The sequence below is a fragment of the Felis catus genome, chromosome D4, assembly GCF_018350175.1.
Source record: "Felis catus isolate Fca126 chromosome D4, F.catus_Fca126_mat1.0, whole genome shotgun sequence".
In the NCBI taxonomy this organism is placed as follows: Eukaryota; Metazoa; Chordata; class Mammalia; order Carnivora; family Felidae; genus Felis; species Felis catus.
The window spans coordinates 25,639,291-25,661,554 of NC_058380.1; the positions used below are offsets into that span (position 1 = coordinate 25,639,291).

The window sequence follows — 22,264 nt, forward strand, 5'->3', positions numbered from 1 at the left end:
TTTCTTTCTTTCTTTCTTTCCTCTCTCTCATTTTCTCTCTCTTTTCCCCCTCTTCCCTCCTACCTTCCTTTTATTTCAGTGTTGGTAAATTCTCTAGGTACTTGCTACTATCTTGATCTGTTCAAACATTGTCAATCTTTGCTGCTGAGCCATAATGTTCTCACTGAACAACTACCAGAAATTTGGTCTTATTGTACAATTCTTATGCCAAACAGAGACGGGTCTCTGCTGGCAGATGTCTTGCCTCAAAATGTGCAGATATGCTCTTGTTAGCTTTAGTGAGAGATTCAAAGTAAAGTTTGCCTCTTGGAATGAATCTGCCTATCAAGTGTAATTGTGCTTGGGTAAATACTCAGCAAATAAACTATTTCCGCTTCACTACTCCTGGGAACGTGAACTTCTGTGATGCCAGTTCAGAGGGGCCCTTTGAACTGCTCTTGTCAAAACACCATGTGGGGATTCTCCTGCCAGACCAGCATTACCCAGCATTGCCAATTCTTACTCAATATTTTAATAAACATGTTGAGTGGAAGTCAACTGGCTAAACAAATTGAGGAGCGTGATCAATGTAGCAAGGCGAGGACAGGGCGCGAACTCCCCCCCAAGTACCTGTAGACAGGGCACCTCTCTTCCCTCTGCCTAATGGACCGGTTCCGCCTGATTCAAGCATGGCAGACACCTGACTGTAGGGGGTGCTAGGGATAAATCTATTTTTAGTCCATCCATCCATTTGAAAATACTGTGGCAATAATCTGAACAAATTTCTCGGAGGAGATGAACTTTTACATGGTGGTCCTTTGAATCTCCCGTCTGTGGGTAGGGCCTCTGGTAGAGCATTTGTAGACTTTCAGTCACGTTCAGATTATTGTGGCTGAGAGAGAAATGTGGGTGCCCAGGTCTCTTCCCTGCCTGCAGCAGCTCTTATATTTCTGAGCCATTTCCGGCTTTGGGTGGTTATGAGTGGAAAATGTTGGAGGAAGGGGGGCTTTAGCTTTCAGTGTATTATTCAGGAGTATTCCCCCTTTCCACAAGTGTGTTATTGTGAAAAATAACTTGATGTAGCAGGCTTCCACAGGAAGTAGTCTCCCTCACATGGGTCTTTACACTGTGGTGTTGCTGGGGAAGCGGTGGGGGGGGGGGAGCTGTATTTAGTAGCACAGTTGGTGACGGTAAGACAAATGGTTCACCCCTAGGATTTCCTCTGCAATCCTCTTAGAGAGATGTGTGGGCCAGCTCTATAACTCACCAGGGGTGATCCATCATGGTGGTGGATGGGTTTCAGGCTACAACACAGTCTAGACAGAGAGAAAGAGAGCCAACGAGAGGGAAGCAGATTCTCTCTTGGATAAAGGCAGAAAGGCAGATGTTAATGATTAGCTTTCTTGTGGGTTCTGTGTCTCTGTGTGCATGTGAGAACTCAGGTTCCTAGGCATCCTTCCCTCCATGAGCTTTGGGGCCTCTTTGGTTGTGCCCCAGAAGGAAGGAAAAGGCCTTTTTTCTAATGAGGTCAGGCTTTAGGTCAGGGTGGGGAATGGAGGGGAATCTGTCTTTTTTCTCCAAGGAGTGAATATCAAGTTTTAGAGTCTCAGGGGTTGGCTTGACAATTTGTTCTCTTTCCTCTACCTCTGCACTGAGGTCTGAAGGGCCCATGTAGAGCAGAGGGCTGTCAGCTCAGGGCCCTACCCTTTAAGGAAAGCAAGTTACTTTTTTTCTGGGGCCATCCATTTTCCAATCTTTTTCTACTTCCTGGAATTCTTACCACCATCTCAGCCACAATAATCTGAACATGCCTGAAAGGCTACAAATGCTTTATCAGATACCCTATCCACAAAAGGGAGACTCAAAGAGCCACCTTAGCTTCTGGTGACATTGTGTCCTCAGGCAACTCAGGTCCCCATTTTTTGTACTAAAGTCAAATGGAGCCAAATCTTGCCTCCTCACTGCTTCTCTCTTCCTTCTGTGCCTTAGTCCTCATGACCTCTGGTGTCTCACTGGGGTTCAGACTTAAATCCATGTCATGTGGATGTCCTGGTTGCAGATGCCCCCTTGAAGATTTTTCATGTCTATTTCAGCCTTTCATGTATGTTCTGGAGCTGCTGCAGGACCCAGAGTTCCTGTTGTCACAGTCAGGTCACCCTGATATTCCTGGTTTAAAATGTGGAGGACTGTCCTTAATGGTTATAGTGGTTCATTTTTTGTTTTTTGTTTTCTCCTGAGGCTGGGAGAACAGCATGCTAGAACAGAAGGAGCACTGGGTTTGGAGCCCAACAGATGAGGATTTGAATGCTGCTGGCTCCTGCACTTACTAGAAGTAGATCTTGGGCAGTTTCAGAATCTCAGGGCTTCTGTCTGTAACATGGGAGAATGATATCCACCTCTCAGAGTTATGATGGAAGTTCAGTGAACTAATGTACATCATCCGCTGGCACAAAGGAGACATGTGATGATGTTAGTTCATTTTTCCCTCCCTTTCTTTTTACCCATCCCTGCCCCCTTATGCTACCACATTTTCACTGGCCTTCTCCATAGTTAGGACTTAACACTGGAATTAGAAGGTACTCTCTGTCTTTAGAATTAGAGACAACACTGCTGTTTTCCCCTGAGAGCTGTGACCCACTTTTCCTACACAATTTACACAAGTTGTGGTATAACCTCAAGGAGTATTAGGGTTTAGCATGGACGTTAAAAAATGTCTCCTATAGAAACAACAACTGTTGGTGAGGATGTGGAGAAAAAGGAACACTTCTGCACTGTTGGTGGGAATATAAACTGGTGCAGCCACTCTGAAAAACAGTATGGAGGTTCCTCAAAAAACAGAATTGGACTACCACACGATCCGGTAATTGCACTACTGGGTATTTACCCAAAGAATATGAAAACACTAAATCAAAAAGATATATGCATCCCTATGTTTATTGCAGCATTATTTGCAGTAGCCAAGATATGGAAGCAGCCCACATGTCCATTGAAGGATGATAGAGAAGATATGGCATATATATATATATATATATATATATATATATACACACACACACACACACATATGAATATGCACACACATACACACACACATACTGGAATATTACTCAGAAAGAAAAAGAATGAAATCTTGCCATTTGCAACAACATGGATGGATCCAGAGAGTATGATGCTAAGCAACATAAATCAGTCAGAGAAAGACAAATACCGTATGATTTCACTCATAGGTGGAATTTAAGAAACAAACAAATGAACAAAGGAAAAAAAGAGACAAACCAAAAAACAGACTCTTAACTATAGAGAACAAACAGATGGTTACCAGAGGGAAAAGGGGGGGGATGGGTGAAATAGGTGAAGGGGGTTAAGAGTACACTTACGACAAGTGCTGAGAAGTGTGTAGAATTGTTGAATCACTATATTGTACACTGAAACTAATATAACACTGTATGTTAATTATACTGGAATTAAAAAAAGATCTCCTATAGATGTTTTGCCTTACGCAATGATGGAAAGCCCATTTGTCTCTAGGCAATATGAAGGAGGCTTGGCTTCTGAACACACATAGGGATATCCTGGCAAGTACCATAGCTGACTTGAATGAGGCAGGACATTCACATTCACTGTCCTTTGTGGTTATAGGATAGTGAGGTGGTAGAAAGTACAAAGGAATTTCAGGCCATACAGTCAGTCATGGCTTGGGATGCAGGAGTGGGGGTGCAATGATCTGATCGCCTTCCTGTTGTTTTTCTCCAGACTGGTCCTTTGTGCCTTAGACCTACAGCTTCTGCTTGGAGGGATTTGTGATGGAGAAAAACGTGTGGATGCTTGGACAGGTCTGTAGGCATAGTCTAAAACGTGCATTCTTTTTAAAAAAATTTTTTAAATGTTTATATATTTATTTTGAGAGAGAGTGAGCAAGCAGGGGAGGTGCAGAGAGAGGGAGAGAGAATCCCAAGCCGGCTCTGCATTGTCAGTGCAGAGCCCAGTGTGGGGTTCAAACCCACGAAACATGACCTGACCTGAGCTGAAACCAAAAATTGGATGCTTAACCAAAGAAGCCACCCAGGTGCCCCTAAGCATGCATTCTTTTTTTTTCAACGTTTATTTATTTTTGGGACAGAGAGAGACAGAGCATGAACGGGGGAGGGGCAGAGAGAGAGGGAGACACAGAATCGGAAACAGGCTCCAGGCTCTGAGCCATCAGCCCAGACCCTGACGCAGGGCTCGAACCCATGGACCGCGAGATCGTGACCTGGCTGAAGTCGGACGCTTAACCGACTGCGCCACCCAGGCGCCCCTAAGCATGCATTCTTAATAGGGTTCATATCACTCCCAACAGCATGCAAAATGCTTCTTGGGGAACAAAAAATTTCCTTTCTGTGTATAAAGCCCAGGTATGCATACAACATATAAACTGCCATACAGTATATCTGTGATATTAAAATTTCATGAGGACTATTTAGAGGGAAAATGTCTAAAAACTCTCCTTAAGGGGGTGCCTGGGTGGCTTAGTCTGTTAAGCGGCAGATTGGTTTTTGGCTCAGGTCATGAGCTCATCGTCGTGAGATCCAGCCCTGCATTGGGCTCTGTGCTGACAGCGTGCATCCTGTTTGGGATTCTCTCTCTCTCTCTCTCTCTCTCTCTCTCTGCTCCCGCCCCTCTCCCCTCATGTGCTGTTTCTCCCTCTTTCTCAATGAATAAATAAAATAAAATTAAAAAAACCTCTCCTTAAGGGGGAAATAATGAAAAAAAGTTTGAAAAACACTGGTCTAAGTTAGTGGTTCTCAACTTTGGTTGCACAGTAGAATTATCAGACAGGCTTTAAAAATCGCAATGCTTGGACTGCACCCCAGACCAATCAAAAAAGAATCATCCGGGTTCATCTAAAGCATTAGTATTTTTTTAAACACTCCGCATAATTCCAATGTGCAACCAAGTGTGACAACCCCTGCTGTGGATCCTGGATACTCAAAATGGGCCAGCATGATCCATGTCACCTGGGAGCTTGTTGGAAATGCAGACTCTCAGACCTCCAGGTGATTCTTGAGTTTATTGAAGTTTGAGAAGCTCTTGGATAGATAAATATTTATCGCTAACAAAACCTCGGATCACTTCAATGCAGCTGCATTCGTGCAACGTCAGCATGTTTCCGTCTGTTTGTTTCAGGACCTCATCGTTGGCCTTTGGAATGAGAGGCCTGGTATATCAGGAGTGGCCCACAGCTACATTTGTGCTCTGACACGTTGGGAAGCCCCCATGATCTGTTCAGAAGAGAGCTATTCACAGCTCATTGCCAGGAAGGGGACCTATGTGAGCAAAGGGGTCAAGTCCAGTCAGCTGGAACTAAGTGAGGTAGGATCTTATTATTAAACCAGTGATTGGTAGCTCTTGGGCAAGAGGCTGATGTGTGGAAAGTAATGTTTGGGGCCAGATTAACTTGTCAAGTCTGTGGGACATAGAAGAGCAGAGAACGTCTGGGAAGTTGGTAAAACTGGGATTTTGTTCAGGTATCTCAGTGAGGTCTGCCATTCATGCCTTTGCTCATTCATTCAGCAAATGTTTGTTGAGTAGTCGCTATTTGGACTTGACCTGGCATTGTTGTTATGGGGAAAAAAGGAAGGATAAACATGGTAGACCTTGAAGGGAGAGCTTTGGAAGTAAGATCCAAAATATATATATATATATATATATTAAGAATCAGCCAGCCTTGACTAACTTAAAAAATACTGGCTTATTTATTGAAATCTACAGACACAAAAATCTTTTTAAAACCCAGGGATTACGAAATAGTTTTGCAGATGGGTTGCTTGCAATCTAAGTAAAGACTTTAATATCATCTTTTTCATAATTTAAGCAAACAGACAAAATTTCTGGGGTATTTTCACTTCCTGATTTAGATGGACACAAGTTTGGATTAGGATCTCCCAATTTTTCTTTGCTTATCGCCATAAACTCTTCCTTGATGCATTGTGAAATGTTATTAGAGGGACGTAGTTTTGGTGACTGTATCACTACTCAGGCTGACTCAGGTTGTAAGCTGATATATTACTGCGCCAAGCTGTCTGCTTCTTGGGGTTTCTGCATCTACTTGACTACTGCGGGGATAATTATTCTTAATTGCAGTTTCATAATTTAACCAATTTAAGGTTACCAGAATAAAGCCTTTGAAGCTATTATATGGCTAATGGTTTAGACATTTTCATATCTCTGTCTTTTGGGTGATAAATGTATAATGTGCTTAACTCTTCCACCAACATTAACTTCTCACATTTAAAATGTTGAATTAAACAATTTAGTGTCCCTGACAGTGTAATAGATTATGTTTAATAGGCAATGTCTAAAGCTGGACCTAATTCACCTCATTTTAGTTAATGTAATTTTCCCACAAGGGGTGTTCAGTGTAAATCTATCAGACACGTATGGATCTGTGTGACCTCGTAACAACCCCCCTGGAGGTTACACAGACTCACTCATCTCACCATTTCAAGCTGGGTGGTAAGGGTGATGGGAAGTGGTGAGAATGAGGCAAGGGTATTTCACTCATTTCTTCCCTTAATCTTCGAAAACAAGGTATATTCAACATTCATAAAGAAACACACAATGGGCCTTAAATGTTGATACTGGGAACCATCTTTAATTATTCTTCAGTGCTGTGTATTTACAAGGTTTCGTAAAATACTCCTTAAATTTTCTTCTCAGCACCACTGTGACATTGGTCAGGTTTTTCCCTTCCTACTCATCTTTCAAACCACATACAGAACACCCAGAAAGAGTGGAGAAAAGAGGAGCATGGTCAGGCCTCTTCTTAGGTGGACATCTTCCTACCCTGGGCTTTCTATTATGAGTGTAGAGCAGTCACTCTGTGGTTAGATCCCTTAGGTTGGATACCAGCTCTGCCACTTACTAGATATTTGTTTCATTCATTCATTTGCTCATCCAATACACATTTGTTTGAGCACCACCTTCCAGGAGCCGTGAACTAGATGCATGCTAACTATTGACCTCGTGTGGTCTACAATTGCCTCCAGTGGGTGTATTGATATACGTGGATACAATGGATGCATCTCTTATCTGTCAAATAAGATAATAATACCAAACTCTTGGGATTGAGGTGAGGCATAAATGAACTGGCAGTTACTCAATAAATAGTAACTGTTTGGGAGCCTTTAGCAGGAACTACTTAACACCATATGGATAGACAATGCTCCCAATGTAGGATTTGATGATCTATTCTGCTTTGGGCTGTGAGAAAGAATGGTGGTAAATTTAAGGAATAAGAAGACAAACGTGTTTCCTGAGCCTTCGAATAAGGAAACTTTATTTTACAGAATAGAGTTTACAGAATAAACTTCCCAGAGCATCTTGGGAACACTGCCCACAAAAAAGCACTCAACAAACTTCTACTGATGAAGAATTTCATTCCTTCAGTGGTGAATACACTGGGGACCCAATAAGAAGCTTTGACTTTGTTTGCTCTGCAAGGGTTCAATGAACTAAAAGCAATATAGGATGCCTGCGCTTGCCATTTGGGCCATGTTTTTATTCAGAGTGGTAAGTTGGCAGGAAACAAGAATGCAAAGTATGTTGGGCTAATATCAGGAGATAAGGTTGGAAAGGTGGGCCTCAAATAACATGCTGAAGAGCCACTGAGGAGTAATAAACAAGGGGATGACATAATGAGATTTGTGTTTTAGAAGTAGCTCTTTAGGTGTAGTAGAAGGAGGCTTGGGGGCAGACAGAAGTAGATTAACCAGAGTGGTGATAGGGGAAACATAGGACCCTGGTCAAGAACTCAGGTGAGCCATAATGGCCTAATATAGGAGCAGAGAGATTGGGGGGAGAGGGCAGATATTAGCGACATAAGGAATGGGGAACTAGGGGTTGGTGACTGATTTCATGTGGGGGTAAGTGAGAGGCTAAACTCTCTAGTGACTTCTAGGTCTCTCCTCTTAATGCATAGGTAGATAACAGATTGGATTCTATTAATTAAAAGATTGAGGTAGAGTAGGTTTTGAGAGAAAGATGATAAACTGAGATGTGCCTTTGGGACCTTGAGCAGGCTGTCGATGTGTGTGGCGGAGGGTTGAAACCGTTGAGATCAGGTGTGTCAAAAGAGAAGCAACAAAGGTCAAATTAAGAACCCCAGGGAATAGCATTAATTTAGCATTAAGAAGAGGAGGTGGGGGCAGAAGAGGATTTCATAAGAAGCTCTGTTCCTCCTTTGGCGTCCCCAGATGTCATATTTGACTTCACTTTTTCCCAATCCCATAAAAACCAAACCTTGTGAAGTCAACCTTCTTAATTGTCCTATATCCATTTCTCTCTTCCATCCCACTGACAACTTCAGCTTATCTAAACATGAGTCTCTCTAAACGTGAGAACATTTAATTCTCATATAATTCAGTAGGTTGGGGGTAAAGGCTGTGATTCTCCATTTCTAACAAGCAGAATTTCCCCCAACAATATCTCATTAGGAAAGTTTTAAAGGAGTTGCTTAGAGGGGTCCTAGTACCCTGATGGTGCACATGATAAATGACTTGGATTTGTTTTTTTAGCAAGTGTTAACTACATTCCCCTTTAATTGGTTTAGTGGTTCGGTGTTAGGGATGCTGAGTTACTTACTCAATTGGCTTTCTAGGCTTGCCAGCTGGACAGACGAATTTAATCACTCCCTGGGGTGGTGAAATTGTCCTCAACTTAGCTTTGGGAGTGACTTGTTTTTACAAGTCCATTAAACCATTTTTTTTTTTAATGTGCTGCACAAATGAAAGGGGTACCAATAGTTTCACAGAATAATTTCCTGAGATGGCATGTATTATAAATGTTTACGCTAAATGGAATTGTAATCTCAATGCACAGTTTTGAACTGGCTATTTGAAGAAATTCAATGGGGATTCTGTTTGGACAGCAAAACAACCTCTTGCATGAAATCAGCTGGGTTCCCATCTATGTATGGCCAGAAGTGGGATTACTGAGTCATATGGTGGTTCTATTTTTAATTATTTGAGGACACTCCATTTTGTTTTCCATAATGGCTGTACTCATTTACATTCCCACCAATAGTGCACAAGGCCTTTTCTTCACACCTTCACCAACTCTTGCCTGTTGTCTCTTTGATAATAGCCATTCTAACAGGTATGAGGTGATATCTCACTGTGGTTTTGATTTGCAATTCTATGATGGTTAGTTGAGTGGTTTTTCATATATCTGTTAGCCATTTGTATGTCTTTTTTTTTTTAAATGTCTATGCATGTTCTTTACTCATTTTTAAAATTGGGTTGTTTCTTAGCTATTGAGTTTTCAAAGTTCCTTATATATTTTAGATATTCATCTCTTATCAGATACATGGTTTGCAAATTATTTCTCCCATTCTGTAGGTTGCCTTTTTGTTTTGTTGATCATTTCTTTTGCTGTGCCAAGCCTTTTAGTTTGATACTGTTCACTTGTTTATTTTTGCTTTTGTTGCCTGTGTTTTTGATGTCATACTGCCCCCAAATAGTTCAAGACCAATGCCAAGGGGTTTTCTCCCTATGTTTTCTTCCAGGAGTTTTATGGTTTCATGCCTTCATTAGGGTTTTGCTATGCATTTCCTCATGACTAATGATGTTCAGCATCTTTTCATTGCATACTGGCTATGGGCTTGTCTTCTTTGAAAGTATGTTTAAATCTTTTGTCCATCAAAATAAATTGGACTGTGTGTCCTATTATTAATGAATTATAATACACATATTCATAAATATATACTCAATATAGATATAGTAAACATTCTCTCTGATTCTGACTTGCCTTTTATTTTCTTAAAACATTTTTTATTAAGTTTTTATTTTAATTCCAGTATAGTTAACATATGGTGTTGTAGTATATGTATAATATAGTGCCTTTTTATTTTCTTAAAGGTGTCTTTTATAGAGCAAAACTTTTAAATTTTGATAAAGTACAATTTATCAATATTTCTTTTATAATTTGTGCTTTTTAAAGAAACCTTTGTCTACCCTAAGTTTAAAGATTTTCTCCTATTTTTCATCTAGAACTTTTATAGTTTTAGCTTTTAATTTAGATCTATGACCCGTACCAACTTAATTTTTGTGTATGCTTAAAGAAAAAGTTGAGACTTTTTTTCCTCTCTGAATGAGTATCTAGTTGTTCCAGGTTCCAGTATAGCTTCTTAAAGTGTTTTTTTAAGAAGCTTTTAAATGATGACCTTCAATTCTTGCAATTGCAAGGTCATACAATTACTAAATATGTGCAACCATTTACTTCCTGTGAACGAGAATGCATTGCATTTACTAGGTCTTTTTTTCATATTCAGTTTTCCTGGGCACACTTACTAACCCTTTGCAGTCAGGCAATTCTATCCAATTAAATATGAGTAGAAAGACATGTGTTACTTTTGTCTGAGGCAGTGAGAAACCCCTGCATGACATTCCAGCTTTCTCTCGCTCTGCATTGGCAATTAAGAAAGCCTTGTGTTGGAGGGCAGAGCCACAAGATTAAAGAGAAGTCGCCACTTGAAGACCCACTTTAAGTGTCACTCCAGGCCCACAGTGGCATTTGTGTGAGTGACAAGTACATTTTTATGTTTTAAGCCTCTAAGATTTCAGGATTAATGTTACTGCAGCATAGCTTACCCTATACTAACTGATATACATCATTCCCCCCACCTTTTTAAAAAAATAAATTTCATGAAGCAACTTCTCTAACAGCTTAACCAGCATTTATTGAAAAGTTTCAGGCTAATGTAGTTTTGCCAAAAATAAGACAACTGAAGGAGTACCTCCATGATATGAGAGAATTTATAAGGACTAGGATAAAATGACTATTTGTCTGAGGGATGATTTTGGGAGAAAAACCTCACTGCATATTTGGCAATAGATCATTTGAATGTACAATAATATAATTTTAAACCTTGATTCATTAGGGGCACAATGCTATAGCTAAGGGATGGAAATATGTTGATGTTATGCCTAAATCTAGGGACTAATTGTGACCTCTATTAGATACCAGGTAATATTTCCTTTTCATAAATTACATTTGCTGCAATAGATGTTCATAGGAGATTCAGGCCTCAAGTATTTTCTGTATGTCTGAGGGCATAGCTGGAAGAAATCCTATAGAAGTCTCCTATAGCTCCTAAAGTATACACTGTGAGCTCTTAATCTAGTATGTTGTAAAAGTCAAGTATAAAGTCTATCTTGATGCTCTGCCATTATCTCTAACATAAAACAGTGGAGTTAAGGAGAACCTCCTCTCACCACCCCCCCAAACCTTTCCCTTTTTCTGTTTTCTAAACAACAGGTTCATTCCGGTTTATTTCAAGACTGGCAGCATGAATGTACAGAGTCCTGGATGGAAAGTTAAGAGTCATGGGCTCTGGGGCCAACAGTGAATCCAGGGCAAACTGCTAACTCCTCTTTGGAACTTGGTTTCCTCATTAGTAAATCAAAGACTGTGTCTATATTAGTAATTCCCAATGGGGCTTACAAGGAGATACTCATATTATTTATAATGTTTCAAAAAGTCTAGCAAAAACATTACCTATTTTCTGATGAGGTTGCACAGACTTAGTAAAACATTACATTTCTTGGCATTTTGGCTCTGAATTTTTGAACTCCACAGAGTAGCATTAGTTATCTCTTGCTGATCTAAAACTTAGTTTGAAAATTATGTATGTCTTTAATACCAATAGTAGCTAACATTTATTGAGTGCTCACAATGTGCTGAGTAGTGGTGTAAATATTAGGCCCAAGGGAAATCTTATTAAATTCCCCACAGCAGACACTAGTTTGGCCACATTCTCTGTCCTTTGGTTGCTAATTTCTACCTTTACTGTATTGCAGTTATCTGTCAGACCTGGCTTTCAAGTAGTTCCAAATAATGTAAGTGAAGTAGGGCACATATAAAAGTCACATTTCCTTTTTGTAAGAAGTCATTGTGAAGATGATAATGGAAATATATTTTTTAATGTTTTTATTTATTTTTGAAGGAGAGAGAGAGAGAGACAGAGCATGAGCAGGGGAGGGGCAGAGAGAGAGGGAGACACAGAATCTGAAGCAGGCTCCAGGCTCTGAGCTGTCAGCACAGAGCCCGACACGGGGCTCGAACCCACAAACCGTGAGATCATGACCTGAGCCGAAGCCAGACGCTCAACCGACTGAGCCACCCAGGCACCCCAATAATGGAAATATTAAACCCATGAACTTTATACAGTGATCCTCTCTAAATATATATGGGAAATTGGCAAATTAAATCAGTTTTTTTTTCACCTGAAGTGACTTCGTTCACTATACAAATGAGGACCCTTCCTAGATGTTTAATAAAACAGGAAGAGATAGATGAAAATATACTTATTCCAGAAACCTGGAAACCTAGGTTTATCTTTGGTGCATAGCAAGGTGTTTGGTGGATAAGAGTGAAGGTAAGTGTGGGGAAGGAATAGTTAAAATGAAAATAAAATAAAATAAAATAAAATAAAACAAAATAAAACCCAGTCATCATAAAAGCAAGTCATAAAGGTCAGCCCAGATTGAAAGAGGAGAGAATTGGACTCTACCTCTCAATGGCAGAAGGAGTGAAAAATGTGTGGCCATCTTCAATTTACCATAGTGTTCACATCACAAACAGTGGAAACAACTAGCAAGAGAGCATTTATATGACTCCTGGCAAATACATGTAAGAGCCCATGGTGCAGGCTACGGTCACGATGTGCTGAAGTTATGCAGAGTCAAGTAAGATATCTCCAAAGGAGCTCTGGAAAGGTTCCTTGTACCCTGGGCTCTGTGTTAGAGCATCTGTGATTCTTTGTGTTTCCTGGTACTATCCTTAGTCTTTGAAAGGTTTGTAATTCATGGCAGAGAAACTCCCAAGTGGATGGTGCTAAAATAATTATGTAGCCTTCACAATTTTCCACCTTCCTTGCCCATTCTCCCAGAGAAGCACATTGGAAAGTCACCAAATAAAACCAGTTACCGTTTTTACTTGTCAGTGTTAAGTGTTGCTTGGCTAGGGCAGCTGGCCAGTGGCTGTTTCCATGCCTATGTTACTGACACACTTCAGAGGCTGCTGACACTAGCATTAGCCAGAAACCACATGGGCTCATGTAGAATGTCATTAAATAGACCAACCAGGAGGACAATGTCCATTGACTACAACAGGGTTTAGGGGGACATTCCCTTGTTCAAACAAGCCATCTCCCACCATCACCAGCTGGGCTACAGTTTCTACAGAGAAAAGCTTCAGAAAGGTACTTCCCAGAAGGTGGTGGCAGATAGACAGCTGACATTTGCTCACCAGCTTCCCTTCTCTCATGTTCATTTCTACTCTACCACCACACTCAGCCTCCTAAGGAATATATCCTCTCTTTCAAGGTCTGGTCTTTTTCTTCTGTATTCTTTTTTTTTTTAATTTTTTAAATGTTTTTATTTATTTTTGAGACAGAGAGAGACAGAGCATGAGCAGGGGAGGGGGCAGAGAGAGAGGGAGACACAGAATCCCAAGCAGGCTCCAGGCTCTGAGCTGTCAGCACAGAGCCTGACACGGGGCTCGAACTCACAGACTGTGAAATCATGACCTGAGCTGAAGTCGGATACTTAACGGACTGAGCCACCCAGGCGCCCCTTTCTTCTGTATTCTTAAGGTTAGCTGATATAGATCAACATCTTTTTTTTTTTAATTTTTAAAAAATATTTATTTTGAGAGAGAGAGAGAAAGCATGAGCAGGGGAGGAGCCGAGAGAGAGGGAGACACAGAATCAGAAGGAGGCTCCAGGCTCTGAGCTGTCAGCACAGAGCCCGACGCAGGGTTTCAACTCACGAACTGTGAGATCATGACCTGAGCGAAAGTCGGACGCTCGACTGACTGAGCCACCCAGGTGCCCCAGATCAACATCTTCTAAACAAACCTCATTAAAGAGCATAAAGCAAGAAGAAATCACCCTAGGAAATATGAATCATATAACCAACCCCAAGTTCAAAGGTATAGTCAATTTACTAAGCCTCCAGACCAGCCTATCACCATCTGAATACCACCAAGTAGCCTGGAACATGGAGGTAAAGAATCACCCAGCCATACCCTGCCCTAATTCCTGACCCACAATATCATATGGTGTCATAATGGTTGCCACTTAACCTACTGAGTTTTGAGATAGTTCATTACATAGCAGTAAATAACCAGAACAACTGTTTAATCAACTGTAAGTTCCTAGACATTATTGGATTTTCTTTTCTTTTCTTTTCATTTTAACTGTTCTTTCCCCACAGTTACTAAGATAACTATAGTTTAGCTCCAGAAGGCTGGATTCAAGCTCCAACCTGCTGTTTTGTTCCTTCTTTAACTTGTTTTTCTGATTCTCAGAAAATGTGCTTATGTACCACCTTATTTGGTTCTCTGGACAAATGTAATAGAGACACATGAATGTTAACAATACTTCCCCTTTGATTTGACTTTAACTCCCATGTTGTGTGTTGCCCTCTCATCCATTGCTGCGTTAATCGCCAGGGGCAGGGCTGTTGAGTAGCTAGATATAGCAGGCCCAAGCTACTCGATACAGCTTTGAATTATTCTGTGACTCACTAAAGAGACATCTTCCCTGGTTCCCAGGATGTTGTAGGTACACGGGGTTTAGCTTGGTCATTGGAAGTGGGGGGTCTGGATTCAGATTACCTTTCTCCTTGATTCTAGCTATATGACTTTTGAGCCGTAATTTCTCCTCTGTAAATGATGATGGTAATAATACATATTTCATAGGGTTGTTGTGAGTATTGAGTAGTTAGGTACAGTAGAGGGTACTTGAGAACAATTCTTGCCACAAACTCTTAGAGAATGTTAGTTGCAATGATGATGAGTACAGAATGCCTTGACTATGGCTGTAACTAAAGTATATGATATAATAATGGCTTTTTGGACATGATCTCAGAGAAGGCCAGAGCTTTTATTCCTCCAGAGAGTAGCCATTTCTCCTTGCTTTTCAAATGTAGATAGTGGGGAAGGGGCAGTTTCAAATAGTATATAGCAAACTCTCTGCCGTGTGAGGGGGATGGGAAGCTGGAGGGTAAGGAGGGGGAAGAAGGAAGTTGACATTTAGAGTACCTGCTTTGTGCTGAGTCTTATGATCTATATTTTATGTCTTATATATAAAATTTATACACACACACACACACACACACACACACACACACACACACACACTGAGGCACAGAAAGTTTGAGGAACTTGCACAAGTCATGTAACCAGTAATGATGGGGCCAGAATTCTAACCCAGGAATGTCTGACTGAAAATTCTCTGTGTTTTTCCTCCCCACCATATGGGACAGCAGGGTTCTCCAGTGCAGTGTGGAGAGGAAGAGGGCCCTGATGTCTATCCTTATCTAGCTGGGAAAATTATCAAACTCTCAGAATAAAGATGATTATGAGAGACAAAACAAAACTCAGAACAAAACACCAAAAGTCTCCTCCAAACACATGCACAAAACAACTCTATTTACATTCTAGTCTATCTTATGCTGTGCTGTGTTATAAGAGACTAGAATGTGAGTAGATTTTTTTGTCAAGTCTGCAAGTCCACTCCACATTTGGAGTGTAGCTACATTTTTAAAAAGATGGATTCTGGAATGTCTCTTTGGTTAAAATTCACCATTTCTTTGACTAAAAATGATGTTGACAGAGTCGAACTTCAACCTGGTGGGGATGAGCCAGGAGTACTATTTTTCTAAGTGAAGGTATTTTTTGTTTGTTTGGGAGAGTCTTTTGGTGTTTTGTTCTGCTTTGTTTTGTCTTGTTTCCTTAACTGTAAAGGGCGGAAAGGCGTACATAATGCCTCACACTCTCCTTGAGACAATTCCATCAGATTCCAGAGAGAGTTTGCCTTTCTATCTCTCTCTCCCCCAGATTTTGCAGCTCTCCTTGGAGGTTTTACCACTCAGATGTTGTGATCCTTTTTTCTCTCGATTTTACCCAACAAGATCCAAAGCTATTTATTTTTCCAGAAAATAAATGTGTGTCCAGAAGCGCCTGACCTTTCGTTCAGACTTTGGATATTTTGACAACCTTTGCTGCCAGCTGGTTTTAGCACAGAGATTTGGTGCATTTTCTCCCCTATATTGCTAGAAAATGTGACAAGAACAGCCTAGTGTCATCCTAGAGAGCTTATTCACCAGGACCCTGCATCAGAAGAGACCTGGGGCAGGGACATGATACTTGACAATATTAAGCCTCCAGAAAAATCTGTCTTTTCCTCTGTTCACCTGGTTCATATTCTGCTTCTGGTCTTTGGAAGCCTACCTCTTCTTTAGATACCTTCTCTGCCTTCCTCTGTCAGCAGCAGACAGCAGAGGGTGGGATACTTCTTACCTATTAGTGAAAAACCTAAACATTCTCCTCTGGACCTTCATTAACACATGAAAGGACTCCTGGAGTAGGGTAAAGAGGATGGGATTTATAATTAGAGAATCTAAGTTTGAATCTTGCCTTTTTACAGATCGAATTCCTTGACAGTTTCAATAAACCAGGATTTTTGAATGAAGTGAAATATACTTTTGTTATCATGTAACCTTAGTTGGAACAACCTTCTGGTCTACCTGGCAAATTCCTTTCCATTTGCCAGTGGCCCAGAGCCCCTCTCCCTGCCTTTGTGACTCTATCCTGGACTCTGTACAAAACCCTATTTTCTGACCTGCTTACTGCCTATTCATTGACACTAGTAATATCCATCCTAACAGAAGCGATATTCCCCCCTAGCCACATGGCAAGCCTTGCCCTGTGCCTTCAACAAAACAGCCATGTTAGGTAAAAACTCCCTAAGCCTAACTGTTGAACAAGAAACAGGGATTCGAAATAGGCTAGGGTTGTTACTTAAAAATCAAATCTCAAATTCTAAGCAGTTACCAGGGATATGTGTGCTGGATAGTATGTGGATTTTTGGCAAGCAGCTTTAAGCACTCACTTTGCAGCAGATGCCTCTTATGTCCCGCATCACATCCTCTTGGCCTATCTTTGATTTCATCCATAGTTCTGGATGAGTTCGAAAATGCCCTGCTTCAAGAACATTCCCAGGGCTTTCTCTGATGTCCTGGCAGCCTCCTCAGCCAGCATGAAAATGCAGCCTGGAAGTGAGGCTGATATTCTCCAGCACAACCCACAATCAAACTGGGGAGGAGGCCAGGAAGTAAATGCCCCAGCTCTCCATTGCTCAGGTAGGCGATTCTCGGGGCATTTGCTAGGTGAATCAGGTCCTGGCAGAACAGTGCCCTGTTGCTCCCAGTTATGACTTTGCTGACACACGCTTACCTTGGCTTTTCTTCCTTCCTGGCTCTCTACTCTCTCTCCCATTCCTGCTTTCTAGGATCACCTCCTGTGGTAGGTGGAATAATGGTCCCCATGTACCTCCATGGCCCAATCCCAGATACCTGTGAATATGTTACTAGAACCTGTGAATATGGCAGAGGAATTTTGCAGATGTGGTTTTAAGTTAAGGATTCTGGGTTATCCAGATGGTCCAAGGTAATCACAAGGGTCCTTATAAGAGAAAGCAGGTCCTTATAGGAGGGAAGCAGGACAATGAAAGCAGAGAGGGGAGTGATGTGGCCATGAGCCAAGGAATGCAGGAAGCCTCTAGAACTTGGAAAAGGGAGAGGATGGATTCGTTCCTAGATTGTCCAGAAGGAATGCAGCACTACCGACACTTTGTTTCAGCCCCATGCGTTAGTCTCCTAGGGCTGCTGGAACAAAATAGTATAATCTAGGTGACTTAAAACAACATACATTTATTGCCTCCCTGTTCTGGAGGCTGCAAATACAAAATTAAAGTGTATGACTCATTTCAGACTTCTGACCTTTAGAACTGTAAGATAAATTTGTGTGTCATAAGCCCCTGAATTTGTGGTAATTTGTTACAGCAGCAATACAAACTAATGCACTTTCTAAACTACCTGCACCTGAACCCTTATCTCTGACTGACTGCTTTCAAGTATCCTGTATATGAGGGTTGGGAGCCTGGAAACCACATTTCCTACAATCCCATGCCACCGACATTCTGGAAGCCACTTAAGTTCTCCCTCTGAGGTATATTTGCATGGATTTGCAAATTTTCAAAAATTTCCATTTTTGAAAAATGGAAGACAGATAAAAAGCCTCGTTCTTCTCCTCTGGCAGGGATGGCTTCCCCAGATGTGAGGTTGTGCAGCAGCCTGTGGGATCCCCTGGCATTCACCTGTCTCAGGGATTTGGTAGAGCCAATACTTAGCAGCAGTTACTTTCGCATCCTGAACACTGGATGGTAGTAGTTATCTGACCCTGTGGTGGTTCTCTTGATTTTCTTTTTCTCTTGTCTTCTTTTTTTTAATTCTTTTGAACATTTGACTTTATTTTCTTAACATTTCCAATCAAGTTTTTTTTTTTACTTATTGAATTATATGACCTTTTAAAAATAAACTTAAGGAAATCAGCTTTTTATTAGTCATAAATATTGCAAATATTTTTTTCTTTTTTTTTGCAGAAAGAACATTTGACAAGAGATACCCTCTTAACAACATTTTAAGTATATAATACCTTATCCTTAACAGTAGGCACTATGTTTTACAGCGGACTTCTGGAACATACTTATCTCATATACTCATCTTGTGTACCCATTGAAAAACAGCTCCCAACTCCCCCCCCCACCTTTCCCCCATCTCTTGGTAACCACCATACTGTTGTCTACATCTGTATGTTTGACAAGTTTAGATGCCTCATATAAGAAGAGTTATGCCGTATTTGTTCTTTTATGACTGACTTACTTCACTTAGTGTAATGTTTTTCAGATCAATCTGTGTTGGTGAAAATGGTAGGATTTTCTTTTACAAGGCTACAAGCCTTCTTTTACAAGGCTACAGAATATTTCATTATATATATATATATATATATATATATATATATATAATTGGATATATAATTAGATTATACATATATATATATATATATTACATATACACACATATATATATACACCACATTTTCCTTATCCATTTATCTGTTGGTGGACATTTGGATAGTTTCTATACTTTGGCTGTTGTCAATCATGCCACCATAAACATGGGAGTGCCGATAGATCCTGATTTCGATTCTTTTGCATATATACCCACAAGAGGATTTGCTGGGTCATGTGGTATTTCTCTTTTTAATTTTTTGAGGAAATTCTATCTGTTTTCTGTGATGGCTGCATCATTTCACATTCCCACCAACTGCACAAGGGTTCTAATTTCTCCACAGCCTCTCCAGCAATGTTTGTCTTTTGTTGTTTTGATAACAACCATCCTAACAGGTGTGAGGTGATATCTAATGGTGGTTCTGACTCGCATTTCCCTGATGACTATTGAAGTTGAGCATCTTTTCATATACCTGTTGGCCAGTTGTATGTCTTCTCTGGCGAAATGTCTGTTCAAGTCCTTTACCTATTTTAAAACCAGGTTGCTTTTTTGCTATTAAGTTTTAGACGTTCCCAATATATTTTGGATATTAATCTCTTATCAGATTATGGTTTGCAAATATCTTCTCCCATTCTATCGGTTTCTCCCTTTCACTCTTGATTGTTTCCTTGCTGTACAGAAGAAGTTTTTGGTTTGGAGTTGTCCACTTGTTTATTTTTGCTTTTGTTGTCCCTGCTTTTGGGGTCATCCTCAAGAAATCATTGCTGAGACCAATGTCAAGAGGCTTTTCTCCTATGTTTTCTTCTAGTAGTTTTAAGATTTCAGATCTTACATTTTAGTCTTTAATCATTTTGAGTTAACTTTGGTATATTGTGGTAAGATAATAGTCCAATTTCATTTTTTCATACGAGGATATCCAGTTTTCCCAGCGCCATTTTTTGAAGACACTATCTTTTCTCCATTGTGTGTTCTTGGCAGTCTTGTTGAAGATAATTTTTCTGTATAAGAATGGGTTTATTTCTGGGGTATTGTGTTGCATTGGCGTATGTCTATTTTTATGCCAGTATCATACTGTTTTGGTTACTGTAGCTTTGTAACATATTTTGAAATCAGGAAGTGTTCTCCAGCTTTGCTCTTCTTGCTCAAAATTGCTTCGGATAGTTAGGATCTTTTGTGGTTCCAAATGATTTTTAGAGTGTTTTTTTCTATTTCCATAAAAAATGTCTGGGATTTTGACAGGAGTGGATCATTTTGGGTAGCATGGCCTTATTTTTTTTAAGATTTTATTTTATTTTGAGAGAGAGAGAGCATGTGTGTGAGCAGAGGAGGGGCAGAGGGAGATGGAGGCAGAGAATCTCAAGCTGAGCCGAAATCAAGAGTCAGACATTCAACCAGCTGACCCACCCATGAGCTGTGGGTAGTATGGCCATTTTAACAATATCAATCATTCCAATCCATGAATGGATAAATTCCCATTTATCTGTGGCTGCTTTAATTTCTTTTGTCAGTGTTTTATAGTATTCTTTTTGGTACTATTGTAAATGTGATTGTTTTCTTAATTTTCTTTTCAGTTGGTTTGTTGTTAGTGTTTAGAAATGCAACTAATTTTTGTATGTTGATTGTCAATCCTGCAACTTAACTGAATTTGTTTATTATTTCTAACAGTGGTTTTGTTTTGTTTTGTTTTGTTTTGTTTTGGAGTGGGTAGAATCTTCAGGGTTTCCTATGAAAAAGTTCATGTCACCAGCAGACAGAGATGATTGCATTTTTTTTCCCATTTGGATTAAAAAAAAAAGTTTATTAATTTATTTTTGAGAGAGAGAGAGAGAGAGAGAGAGAGAGAGACAAGGAGTAAGGGAGAGGCAGAGAGAGACAGAGAGAATCCCAAGTAGGCTCTGCAGTGTCAGCACAGAGCCTGATGCAGGCTCTGTTCAAACTCACAAACCATGAGATCATGACCTGAACTGAAACCAAGAGTTGGACGCTTTACTGACTGAGCCACCCAGGCACCCCTATTTGGATGTTTCTTATTTCTTTCCTTTGACTATTGCTCTGGCTAGGACTTCCAGTACTATGTTGAACAGGGTGGCTAGAGTGGGCATCCTTGCTTTGTTCCAGATCTTTTTAGATCTTAGAGAAAAAGCTGTAAGTTTTTCACCATTGAGCATGATATTATTTGTGGGCTTGTATATATGGCTTTTGTTGTGTTGAGGTAAGTTCCTTTTATACCTAATTTGTTGAGTGTTCTTATCATGAAAGGGTACTGAATTTTGTCGGATGCTTTTTTTTTTTGCATTTTTTTGCAATGATACAATTTTGTCTTTCATTCTGTTAATGTGGTATATCATATTTACTGATTTAGTGGTATGTTGAACCAGTTTTGTATCCCAGGGTAAATCCCACTTGGTCATGGTGTATGATCCTTTTCATGTGCCATTGAATTTGGTTTGTTAATATTTTGTTGAGGATTTTTGCCTCTGTGTTCCTCAGAGATATTGGCCTGTAGTTTTCTTTTCTTGTGGTGTCTTTGTGTGACTTTGGTGTCAGGGTGATGCCGGACTCACAAAATGAGTTTGGAAGTGTTTCTTCTTATTTTTTGGAAAAGTTTAGGAAGGATTAGTATTAATCCTTAATTGTATAGTAGAATTCGCCTGTGAAGACTTTTGATTTCAGGTTTTTCTTTGTTGGGAGGTTTTTGATTACTTTTTCAATCTCCATATTTGTTATGGGCATGTTCAGTCTTTCTTTTTCTTCTTCTTTTTTAAAATTTTTTATTGTTTATTTTTGAGAGAGAGAGAGACAGAGCACGAGCAGGCGGGCGGTGGACAGGAGCAAAGAGAGAGGGAGGGACACAGAATCCAAATCAGGCTCCAGGTTCCACGCTGTCAGCACAGAGCCCCACGCGGGGCTTGAACCCACAAACCATGATATCATGACCTGAGCTGAAGTCGGACGCCTAACTGAGCCACCCAGGCACCCCAAAGCTTTCTCTTTCTTCTTGATTCAGTCTTGGTAGGTTGTATGTTTCTAGGAATGCATCCATTTCTTCTAAGTTGTCTGTGTATGATTGTAATAGGATCTTATGATCTTTTTTATTTCTGTGGTATCAGTTGTATCTCCTCTTTCCATTTGGATTTGATTTATTTGAATCTTCTCTCTTTTTTTCCTTAGTCTAGCTAAGGGTTTGTTGATTTTGTTTACATTTTTGAAACATCAACTCTTAGTATTATCTAGTTTTTCTCTTGTTTTTCTGTTCTCTGTTTCATTTATTTCTGCTCTAATCTTTATTACACTTTCTTCTGCAAACTTGAGGCTTTTTTTCCCCCTAGTTCCTTGAGGTATAAAATTAGGTTGTTTATTTGAGATCTTTCTTGTTTTTTAATGAAGGC

The 22,264-nt window shown here is 40.2% G+C and overlaps 1 long non-coding RNA gene across 2 annotated transcripts in view; it reads left to right on the top strand.

Moving 5' to 3' along the window:
- Positions 1–3,345: 3,345 nt before the first annotated feature.
- The window catches only part of LOC109493767, a 65,687-nt gene continuing 46,768 nt past the window's right edge, over positions 3,346–22,264 (top strand). For both annotated transcript variants that reach the window (XR_006588787.1, XR_002148131.3), the window contains exons 1-2: positions 3,346–3,812; positions 5,146–5,331. This is a non-coding gene — a long non-coding RNA (uncharacterized LOC109493767). The remainder of the gene's footprint in view (positions 3,813–5,145; positions 5,332–22,264) is intronic.